The 12,100-nt window shown below is 53.5% G+C and overlaps 1 protein-coding gene across 5 annotated transcripts in view; it reads right to left on the reverse strand.

Annotated features, from left to right (window-relative positions):
* CASZ1 (castor zinc finger 1) overlaps positions 1-12,100 on the reverse strand; it is a 164,756-nt gene that overhangs the window by 90,912 nt on the left and 61,744 nt on the right. The gene's annotated exons all lie outside the window — the stretch shown is intronic.

Here is a 12,100-nt window from a genome sequence, read left to right on the forward strand (position 1 = left end):
TGGCGGCCGGCGGACCCGCCCCCTCGCCGGGCCCGCCGCCGGGGGCAGGTGCGGGGCCGGGACGGGTCGGGTCGGGTCGGGTCGGGGGGCAGCGGCGGCGGGGTTACCTTGGGCGGATCCGGAGCGCGGCCTCCGCGCACCCCGCGGTGGTCCCGGCACGGCGGGGAAGGAGCGCGGGGCTGCCCCGCACGCAGGGCCGCCCGCCGGGACCAGCCTGGCCCCGGTGCCCCGCTGCCATCGCTGCCGGCCGTCGCCGCCACCCCCCCCGCCGCCGCGGCGCTGGCTCCTCCGGCGGGGAGCGCGGCACCCACGCGTGGCCGCGGAAGTCCCGGAGCGGCAGGAACGGAGCCGCCGGCGCGGAGCAAACCGCGAGGGGATGGAGGGGGCTGTACGGGGCCGGACGAGCTGCCCCGGTGCCCCGGGTAACGGGCACAGCAGGACCCGCGGGCAGGGGCACGGTGGGTTGTCCCGGCACCGCCGTCCGACGCGGGTCCGGGCTCGGCCATCCGGTGCGGAGCGCGCACCGAGGAGGACTGGAGCTCTCGGGGCACTGGTGGCCGCCACCTGCGGGTGTCACAACCCTGGACGCCTCTTGCCCAATGGCCTTCTACCCTCTACGCCGTTCTACCCCTGAACGCCGGGCCCACGGGAGGCGGGGGGAAGGGGGCCCTTTTGCAGTGAATTTCCTCATTTTTTGTGGCTTTATTTTTCTAAGTAGCAAAGAATGCGAGGGAGGTTCTGAGAGGCGTGTTGGGTAAACACAGATATAAGCCTCTTTCTTTAAAACAAACGAGCAGATGATTTACCTGATTAAATAGGTATTTTGAGCAGGTTGTAGGCTGTTTTGGTGAACACACCACGTTCGGCTCCAGGATTTTGGCAGAGCTGGGCTCCTCATCGGGGCTCACATGGAGCTGCCCATGGACTTACCAGCACTTAAATCCTTTTTATAAGCAGAACTTAATGTGCTTCCCAAAGGAGGCCAGCATCATTACCCCACTAGGGATGGGGAAACTGAGGCACTACTGAGGGAAGTGACTCGCCAGAAGTGGCCAGACAGGTTAGTCACAGGGCTGGAAGGTGCTCAGGTGTGTTTGGCTCCATGCACCAGGATGTGCTGCACCCAGATAGTGTCCTGAGCCCAGAGACGCAACACGAACTGCAGCTCGTCACCTCAGCAGTGCTGCTTTTCCATGGGCAAAAATGCACAGGCAGCGAAGCAGGCCAGAGGGCAGGGAGAGGGAAGAGGAGAGGGGAGTCATTTGTGGAAACCACAAATATTCTGGCTTCTCTCAGAAAAAAATCTAAACAAAGTGTAGAGAAACGGAGCCACCCAGGGACCTTCCAGGCCAGGAAGCACGTGGGGACAGCAGTGTCAGGCAGGAGGCAAGTGTGCCCTGCCTGGGGGCTGCCCAGACAAGCAGCACTCCTGAACAGAGCCCTGTACAGGCCTCACCTTCCCACCTGGTGCAGTCAAGCTCCTGCCTTAAGAGACACGGGGAAGAACTTTTATCAGCATTGCCCCAACTTCTCCACTCACTGGTTTCTAGCCACGCCACAAGCTCCAATCAGCACTGTCATCTGGTGCTGCCTTTAAAATCCTGCCTGTCTGCACTTCACTGGGCCCCAGCGAAGGCACCAGCCCAGCCAACATCACCCACAATCCTCAGCAGAGCCTGCCCTGGTCCCTACGCCTGAGTCAGGCACTACAGCACCTGCCAAGGAATATCCCACCCTGCAAAGTAATGGACAGAACAGGATTGCTTGTGCAGGCTCTGTAATAGCTCGGTTTGGACTCAATGCTTCCTTCTACGTTTGAGTTTGCTGACAGGTCCCATAAGTTCACTGCACTTTACATCAGATTTCTTCATTTTTGTTTCTCCTGTGAACCTAATATTTAAGGAGTGGGAGTTCTGCTCACCACCACTGTTCCCTGAGAGAGTGGGCCCCAGCTGTATCTCCAACTCCTCACCAACGGGAACACACTTTCTCACACAGATATGTCACTACACATACACAGCCCCTCTAAACATACCTGTTCTCCTACGTGCACCAAGCTGAGCACGTTCACACATCAGTATACAAATGTTCCTCACCCCTCCCATCCCAGCATGCACACACAACATGCATATGCTCTCCACAAAGAAAATGATACTCTGTGCTCACTGGCATTCAAATACACACTTATCCATACACCATGACACGCATGAACCCACACACACAACCTAAACACACCTGGAGGATCCCCTCCACAGACTTCCCACTGTCCCTCCCACTCCTCCTTGCAGGAACAACTTGCCAAGGTGTTTTTTCAGGTGAAATCCACACCCTGCAGCTGACGCAATGGCAAGGCCTGATTTTCTATCTCAGCGATCTCCTGTCACAGGATCAGGTTTTTATTTCCCCATACTCCCTCCTTTGCCTCTTACCCAAGGAAAGTTGGTTCTTTCCTCTCTCAAGGGCTCTGAAGCTTTCTGCTCCTGTGCCCCCATGAGGGTAGCATCTCCCTTCCTTCCCCTGTCCTTCCGGGGTATGGATCCACTCTGAGGAAAAGCTGCCTCTGACCGTTCCCTGGCGTGAAGAGGCTCCCGGACCCCCTGCTCTCCAGGAGCACTCGAGGGAAGGCAGCACCCCTCACCCTGCTCTGAACTGTGCTGCTGTGCCGTGGTGAGAGCTGCCCCATCCGCTCCAGCCACGTCTGCCCTTCTGTGGCAGGTGAAGAGATCTGTCTGTGTCCCTTTCCACCCTCCCAGGGGCATCAGAAGCTCTTGGTAATTAATGTTTGCCAGGTGCTCAGAGCTCCTCAGATGAAAAGTGCAATGGGAGGGGGAAGGATGATTAATTTATTATTATTACAGTTTAATGCTTTCCCCACAGACAGTGTGCCAGGGCTGAGCAGAGGGTGAGTCACACTGAGATGTGGGACATCCCCCTTTTTGTGTCTCTTCTACCTTTGTTTTTTATGCTTAGCCCATTTTCTTGGCAGTTTCTCCCTCCTTAGCTGGAGCTGGCCTGGGGGCCCGGGACTGTGCTCTGGATTCATGTGGGATCAGGGTGCTGGCTCTCAGATTGCAGGTTGGAGATCTGGCAGTGCTGTGCCCCTCCTCCTGCTCCTGCTTGGGGAGTCTATTAGGCAAATGCTCTTGCCCTATTTCTGTAATTTTGTTTGATTTCTGTTTCGTCAAGGGAGGTGCCCAAAGGCCTCGGGGCCTGGGCGGCAGGAGCAGACAATCCATGCTTTCTTTCCCTTTCCTTCTCTTTCCCTCCTTCCTTCTCAATTCAGTTTCAAGCACATTATTGGCACATGGCTCCCAGAAGCCACTGCCAAAGCAGCTGTGCTAAGTCTCAGCGTGCTGGGGAGGGCTCTGCTGGGAGTGCTTCTGCCATTTACTGTTCCTTGGCCTTACTCAAACTGTTTGACACCAGCTCCCCACCATGTGGCTACTGCTTTTCCGGGCACTCCACAGCTTCCAGCATCTGCTGGAAGCCAGTGCCGCTCACCTCTTGACCACTGCCCAGAGGGAATGACTGTACTGGGAACGGGCCATACAGCACTGAAGGTACACGGCATGTGCTCCACAGGGGCCCAGGACGACTTGGGGGGAAGGAGTGGCAGGGGTTTGAATGCACTAACAATTAGTTACAATTTACTGCAGCAATTAAAAGTGCAGCCTGGGGATTTTGGGGTGAGGAGGTAAGGGCATAGTCGTACCCAGGCATCAGGTCCAACAGGGAAGGTACCTGGCACTCAAAAGCAGGTGCTTTGCCTGAAAAACCAGCAAATACCACCCTGAACCCCACAAAGCCCCTGAGCCCAGGCTTGGCAAGGCAGACAGCTGGGATGGGAAACTGCTGCCCAAGGATGGGTCCCAGTCTGGGCAAGACCTATTCCTACAGAGCACGGGGCAAGCGCAAAACGAAACGGTGACTTCTGTCTAGAGGATGTGCAAGCCAGTCTGCGTTCCTGCAGAGACACACTTGGATGCAAACGAAAATGTGAGCACAAGCCATGTGCACACACACAGAGTCACATGTAAATGCACAGATGTGGGAAGCCCTGTGCATGGTCCTGCAGCACACTGGCGTGCCCACCTGGGCACCCAGTACAGGGCTGGATTGTCATGGATATTTTAGCAGAGACTATCCTGCTCTGGACACATGTGGAAGGCCTGATGCCACGGAGACGCCAAGGGGCACTGGGTAGCGAGGAGTTGCTACCCTACTTACTCTACAGGGCAATGACGTGCTCCCCCAGCAGCTCTGTCCTGACATGGGTCGGGCACATTGGTAAAGGCTCCCAACATGCAGCTGAGCAAGTAACAGAGATGGGGCAGGTCAAGAGACAGGCTGGATTTTACAGGACTGACGCTGTGGAGTAGGGCTGGTCTACATAAATTCACTCTGGATTTGGTGTGGCTTGGGCAGGGGCAAGAGGAGAAAAGAGGGAAGGCAGAGGGGACCTGGCACACTGTCTGCTCTGCTCTACCTGCCCCATCACAGGCAGAAGTGGGGCACTGAGGCAGCTACAGAGCACTGTCAGGGAGTGTCCCCAATGGAGCAGTCACTCATTCATTAGAAGTGACAATGAGGGGAGATGATGGAGGAGGTAAGAAATGGGCAGCAGACCCAGGACTGCACACAGTGAGGACTGACTGCTCTTCCTCCTTCGGAATGTGACAGCAGGATCCTCACCACAGCACAGGGAGGGAAGGCAAAGCGTCCCCTCGTACGCGAGCTGGTGGTGGCTGCGTTCCGAGAGCTGCCCGAGATGCGCTGCGCGTGTACCCGCGTGGGCTGGCCCTGCCTGGGCTGCCCGAGCTTCCACGCTGCTGACACAGGCGATGTGCCAGCACCGCATGCGAGTGGCTCCGAGCGAGGCGGGGACGCAGGCGCAGCGCCGGCGGGAGGCCCCCGGTGCTTGGGCACCGGAGCCCGTGTGCCGCCGGTGGCATCTGGGCACCGCCGTGCAGAGGCTGCACAGCCCCGGCGGAGGCGCGGCCCCCGGGAGCCCTGGCAGAGGGCCGGAGGGTGCGGGGAGCATCGGCGGGCGCTAAGTGTGAGGCAGACGCAGCGATTGCATTACTGAAGGAGCCCGGGCTGGCAGTGCCGAGCTATCGTCCCTGTAATCCTGTTAGCCAGCAATCTCCATTCCGAAAGAGCTTCATTTCTTTGTGAATATTTGTAAACTAGATATCTAATGGAAAATTATAGGAAAATTATAGTGAAATTCATGACGAAGAAATCCGATTAGCCCTAATTCAATTATGCCATCTTAGCCCACACAGCACATTTCCCATTTTTTTCCCATAAATACCAATGCCAGGGGTCCGGGTAATCAAATAAAATTGAAAATCATCTTCCCATTAAATTCAATTAGCTGCAATTTCTAAAGCCTATCAGAGATTTTAATTACTAAATTATAAAATTCTCCAATGCTAAATTGAAACTAAAAAAATTGCACATCCTTATATTTCAGAAGAAAAAAACCCAGCAGAAACCTTGAAAAATACCCTTCTCCTCCCATCATCACCCACGTGAACACGGGTCTGGGCAAGCTTCACCAGAGAAATGAGTGTGGCGGGACATGAGCCAGGCCTAGGGAAGAAGGTGGCTACCTCTGAGAGAAAGTGTGTGGATATCAGCTGAGATTAAAACCTAAAGTCCAGCCCTAGCTCAGCAAGCTGGCTTGGAAGAGGGGAGAGGCTAGCAATCTGAGTAGTGTCTTTGCTCCCTTTTCCCTCACGAGCTCCTCGGCTGCGGCAGGTTTTCTGAGCTGCTGTGCCAGGCACTAGCGACAAGCCACCGTGCTCCCGCAGCTAGTAAAACAGCCGAGACTCTCTAGGAGCTGGAACGAGTTTTGCCTGCAGATGGGCTCGGTGAGGCAGTCCCTTGAGTCTCTGTGTGCCAAAGGCAGGGCAGGAGAGCTGGTGATGCCCAGAGGGAAGCAGGAGGGCAGATGCTAGCTTTGTGCTTCTGATAAAACTTCTTGAATAATGGCCATGCAAGCCCGGTCCTGACACTGAATTAAGGGAAGCTGGAGCCCTCAGCAAACTGATTTAGCTTGAAGCACTACTTCAGCAAACACGTGGGATGCTCCAGAGGAGGGGGACGTAATCACCCTTCCCTGATAGCACAGGGGACTCTCAGAGTTCACAGAGACACCAGGCAGGCAAGCCCATCCCTAAACTGTTCTTTATTCAACAACTAAACCAAGCAGGCAAATGGGGAAACCAACAAAGCCTGTGCCTACAGATGCTCTCTTCCAGCCCTGCTTCTCTGGGGACCAGCATGGCACAGCGAGGTGTCGAGGGGCAATTAACTGTGCGAACAAGTAGTGGGAGGAGAACGGAAGCTCAGCTCTCCAGTTACAATACCTGACCCTCCACGAGGCAGCAAGAGTAAGGATTTTCCAACGCTGCTTTTATGCCAGAGAGCACGTTTGCGTGGTACCCTAAAGGGTTTATTCACGTGCTAACATAAACGAAGCCAGTTTTCTCACAGCTCTAAATAGAAGCTCAGGTTGCCCTGAACCAGGCCGATACTTGGTTTAATTTACTGGGCACCCGAAAGTTGCCAGCAGGGAGTTGCCCGCAAACAGAACAACAACAAAAAAGTTAATGATCTGGGCTTTTTCTTTAATAAATAGGCAAACTGGCTGAGCCGGATTGTTGGCTGGGATTGGTCTCCCCTTTATCACCCTGGAGCTTCTGTGACACATTCTCCAAATCATCAGCATTTTGCAATTTGAGGTCGTTACCAAATAGTATTTTTTTGCCAAGGAAGGGAGAAAAATAAATTAATAATTAAGAAGCCCAAGCAGGGAGAGGCTGTGGGTTGGATGGCGCTGCCACCTCCGCGGGGATTGCTCAGGCACCTGGCAGCCTGCCCAGCGCGCACCTTGGTCGCTGTCTCACCCTGGAATGTGGTGCTGGCACCCAAGTGCTACTTGATTTTACTACGAATTAATCAAAGTCTCTTTTGCAAATGTCTAACACTAAATCACCACTGGCTGAGCTTAAAATGCAATTCCCCTGTTCCAGGGATTTGGTGCAAGGAGATTACCAGCTCCAGGTGAAGAGCTGAAGGGGGTTTCCTCTCTGCATATCTTCTGGTTCTCCAAGGCATCAGCCTCTCCCAGCTGGAAGGAAAATAGATTTCCCGCAAGTCTTCTCCTGCTCACAGCAGGCAACTGCACAGACATCCAAGATATGCTGGGATAAATCCGTCTGTGCTGCTTGACTGGAGTGTAGTTACAGCAAAAAGGAGTTTGGCATGATTGGGAGCTGACACAGGTGGCAGAGCACTGCACTGGCAGCTTGGGTGCACCTGTGACCCCACGTTTACGGAGCTGTGGAAGCACCTCCATGCAGGACAACACGCAGAGGTGTGTACCTGCCTGTGTGGGTACGGCTGTCTGCACGTCTGTGCACATGGACATGCACGGCCTTGTGGCACCGTGTGTACACACAGTGGCACTTGCCCACATATGTCTACAGGGCTGTGCAGTCAGATGTGGCTGCCCACAGACATTCTCTGAGGGTGTTCTTGCCATGTCAATGTGTACACGTCTCATTTGTCTCCAAACTTGCAGTCCTGAGCACCCTCCCTGTCCTGCCCAGTCCCCCAGAAGGCGGTTTGCCATGGCTGATGATCTGGATGGCATCAGCACATGTCCTCGCACTGCTCCAGCAACACACCACTCCCTGAGCCATGGGCGAGCTGTATTCTGCTCTCCACACTCTGCCTGTCTCAGAGCCCTTTCCTATTTTCAGTGCTCACTAGACCGTGAATTCACCTTCATACCAGTTACAGGGTTATTTAGCTTCTCCTGACATTGATAACCACCAAACTTTCACTGGCAGCTCAGCTTTCTCCCAGGAGACATGCAGCACTCCTCTCTCCCATGCCCGTGGTACCCCACCCACACGCACCCACCAGGAGCATGGGGGCAGGTGCCCTAGCAGGACACGGTGCCTCAGAACACCGTTCACCCACCAGCCACAGTCACTTATCCCCAACCCACATCTACACTGTGAAAAAGAGGAACAGAGCAGAAGAGGTAAAAACTGGATGGAAAGAATGAAATAGAGGACAGGGGAAGAGAGAGAGAAGGGGGAAAAGGTGATAAAGCAAAACCAGTACAGAGGAGGAAAACTCCCTAAGACAACAGAGAAAGGAGCAGGGAGGGAGGCAAGAAGAGCACAGGAATACACTGTGGGGTTTTGCCCCTGCATACCCCACAAAGCAACACCCTCCAGCAGTTGACACCAACATATTCTACAGCTCTCCCTGAAATCTTGTGCCCTTGTGCAGCAGCTGGACTAGCTGTGCATAGGCTGGGGCACTGCTGAGGAGTAACAAGGATGATCAGCCTGTATGGGTAACATGGGATTGCCCCCAGGGTGTCCCAATGCCGCGAGAGTGCAGAAAACCCCAAACTTGAGGATGAAACCTCCCTGCAGGGCCAAGCACAAGGAAGGTCAAGCCTGTCCCTCCTACTGATCCCCCTTCATGAGGAAACTCTACTCTCCTTTGCTGGCCCAGAGCCACCTCTGCCACTCACCCTCCCACTGGCTCTGGGCCATTGCTGCCTGTTCCCCCTACTGCAGACCTGTAAGGCACCTTTTTGCCAGCTCTCCCCTCCCCTGCCACAGCCTCTGTCTCCTAGCATCGTATCTTTGGCACAAGGCCTTGCTGCTCACCCCTGGCCATGTGGGCTTGCTCCCTAGTCCCCTGCGCTTTCCCATTCTGCCTGAACAATCCCCAGGTGAAGCAAGTGCTGCAGCGCCATTTCACTCTGAAACCAAGCATGTGCTGACAGCGAGTGGCATCCCCAGGAGCTCCTCCTTGGCCCCCAGGGCTGTGCAGGGCCAGACGCTGCTGACAAGGTGCACAAGTCGCTGCACAACTTATGATACCTCTTCCCATCTGTGGGGCTCCCCTGGCTCTGCCCCAAGCTGTGCCTGCAGCAAGTCACCCACCCCACTGTGTCCATCCCCATCTCCCGTCCCACACAGCCTCTTGGAGCAGATTGACCCCATATCCCAGGAGACAAAATCCCTCCTCCTTTGGCCCAGGGATTTCATCTCTGCTGCAACAAAGAGCTCAAAGCAGGGACTTTGTTATGTCCCCACAGATGTGGGGATAAGGATAAACACGATTCCTGTATCTCCCCGAAGTGTGTAATGATATGTTCTCACAAGCATAGACACAGGTCTGCACACGTAACATGGAACAGAATAGCATGGATGTAGAAAGGGTGCTGGTAGGGGGACAGAGCTGCTCTTGTCCCTGAGGCAGTTGTTGCTGACTCCACCTAACACCAGAGACTCCAATACAGACGGAACTGGTGTGACTTTTGGGGTTGTCCTGGGCAGAGCCAGGAGCTGGATTTGATGATCCCATGTGGATCCCTTCCAACTCAGGATATTCCATCATTCTGTGATTCTATGATTCTGTGAACTGCAAGGGCCCAAAGGGATGAGAACAGGATGGACCAAAGCAGTAGCCCTGGCACAAGTTTATCACAGCCAAATGCTTTTGGCACAAGTTCTTCACATGCAAACACTTTCCCCTGTCCTCCAGCTTCTTTGGGATGGTTCCTACCACTGGAGCCTCTGCTGGCTTCACATGGCCTGGCAGATTTGTGGAAAGACAGCAGAGACACCCCTGCTGCCTCACCTGCCCCAGCTCCTGCTTTCCCCATATCACCATGAAAAAAAAACTCTGTGCAAACAATAGATCAATAGAGCCCCCCGCCCCTTTGGAAGGAAAACAAACACCCGGATCACCGCAAATTAGAGAACGTTTCGCTTCACTTCATCCAAACAGGCTGACAATTTTTTTGGGTTGTTGCCACGGTGACAGAGTAACACAGCGTTCAGCCTGTTGCAGAACAATCAATTAAGTTAATGCCTCGGAGTGCCTGTTTACCCTTCCATTTAGGAGGTGCTGCTCTCCCTCACGCTTTCTCTCTAGCTTCTTTTAAATTTCTCATCCTTTGCTTCCTGCTCCTAGTTCTTCTCTATTTAACCTAAAAATAAAGTCCCTTCCCTAACTACCTCCTGGCTTGTAAGGAGCCTTCCACTTTTTGGAATGATCACCTGGAATAAAGTTTTTCCTCCCTCTGACTCCTGTCATTTCATGTTCCTTCCTGGAAAAACTGGGGATTTACCTTTAGGTTGCACGGTACAGCCCTGTCCCCTCCTCCTGGTGTGCTCAGGTACTTGCAAAGTTTCTAAAGGCCATCCCCTGGGGAGAGTAGGCACCTTCTGAAGAGACAGAGTAACTGCTTTTAACAAAATGAAGTAACTTGAACTAAAGATCTATGAAGTTACCAGCAACCCTTCCACTATTGCTGTTTTTTACACTGTGACCTGTAACCATAAATGAAGAACCACCTTGTGCTAAATGCTGTTTGAAAAGGAGACCTACAAAAGGGTCTCACAAGAGTCTACGTCTCATCCTATGGTCCATGTCAAACAAAACAACTCCTAAATATTTGCTTAAATAATTTTAGCTTAAGGAAAACTCAACCCAGTGCTCAAAGCATTGTGCTGAACTGAGGTTATGGCGAGGAGGCTTTAAAGGGGGCACCACGGCCAGGAGACTATGGCAGATCCATCATTCCAGTCCTTTAAAAGGAAGGATGCCAAAGCATCTCTTGGCTCTGCCCTGGCCACCAGCAGTCTGCCAGGCCTTTCACAGCTTCACATGCTCCTGCCACTGACCTTGTGGGTTTATTTCCTGCCTCGCAGGCAGTGTGAGCAGTTACACTTGGCCGTGTAGCTTCACTGCCTGTCTGCAGCCACTTTCTCATCCCTTGCTCAGTGAGCAGCAATAACTGCCCTGCATCTTCCCCAACCCTCCTGCAGACTGCAGCACTGAAAGAACACCTCCGACATCCTGGGTGAAAATGAGGTGTGAGAGGATTTATCCAAGGCCAAGCCTGAGATATAACTGAGGGCTTCTGTCTCCTGATCTCTCTGCATCCTGATGCTGTCTTTCTCATCAACACAATATTCCTATGTTTTTCTTTGAAATCTGAGGAAAAATGTCCATCTCCCTTGTATCCTCATCCTAAAGGAAAAGGCAGAGGCAAGCATGATGTGAAAACAGGAAGATTCCATGATACTGTCTTCTCATCCTGCCACTAGCAACAAGTGCCTAAATGTAAAGTGTACATTAATTTAGTATTGAACAGATGGAAGAAAACTGTAGACCAAGCAGATAAGGAAGAATTGTGCTCAAACACTAGGAAAAATTACAAGTAATAGGTCAAATATAACATCTTCTCCCTGCTTCCCAAGCTGGACCCTTTTCCAAGGACTCCACTCTCACAAGCTAACGCAAGCCTGCTCAGGGGGGAGCACTGAGGCTGGGTCTGCATGGGCTGCAGGACAGCCATGCCCCAGGTCCCACCGGTTCACTCCTCTCCCCCTCCCTGAGAAGAAGTTGTCAGCAGAACCTGTTGGAGCAGGGGCTCGTTGACTGCTCCCTGTCCATTACAGCCCGGATTATAAGCATATTGCACAGTGCTCTCTGCACGGTGCTGGGGAAATCCAATACGCTGAAAGGTTAATGCAATCAATTAGGGTGACAAGGAAGTAGAGTAAAGCCTTTTGAGTAGATGAAAGGGAGAGAAAGATGGAGACAGGGAAAAGCAAAGAGAAGCAGGGGGGGAGCAAAGAGTGGGAGGAGGAGAAGGAGGAAGACAGTATACAGGACTTGTGCTGTAGACCTCAGGGTGCTGGTGCGGCCAAGGGCACCATCCTCCTCTAGCACGGATGGGGTAGTGTCATTCACAGATACGAGGCAGGCCATGGGTCCCCAAGGCAGCAGCTGGGCCAGGACTCCCTGTTCATGGCTTCTCCTGCAGAATGTGGAGTCCTGCTCAAACTACAGCTGCCCAGGCTGTCCTGCCACCAACCTGCTCCCTAAGGGTGGTCGCTGGGGGACTGGCAAAAGTTCCGGTGTCCTTCCTGCCCAGGTACTCAGAAGGCATGGAAGAAACTGATTAGATTTGCAAGGCAAAGGATCTCAGCAAGCCGTGGGGGAGCATAAAGGGAGGAGAAAGAGGGAACAGGAAGGACAAAGAGAA

Source organism: Corvus kubaryi, unplaced genomic scaffold, assembly GCF_017639235.1.
Source record: "Corvus kubaryi isolate FWS band 111438036 unplaced genomic scaffold, C.kubaryi_AGA036_p1.0 37352, whole genome shotgun sequence".
Classification (NCBI taxonomy): domain Eukaryota; kingdom Metazoa; phylum Chordata; class Aves; order Passeriformes; family Corvidae; genus Corvus; species Corvus kubaryi.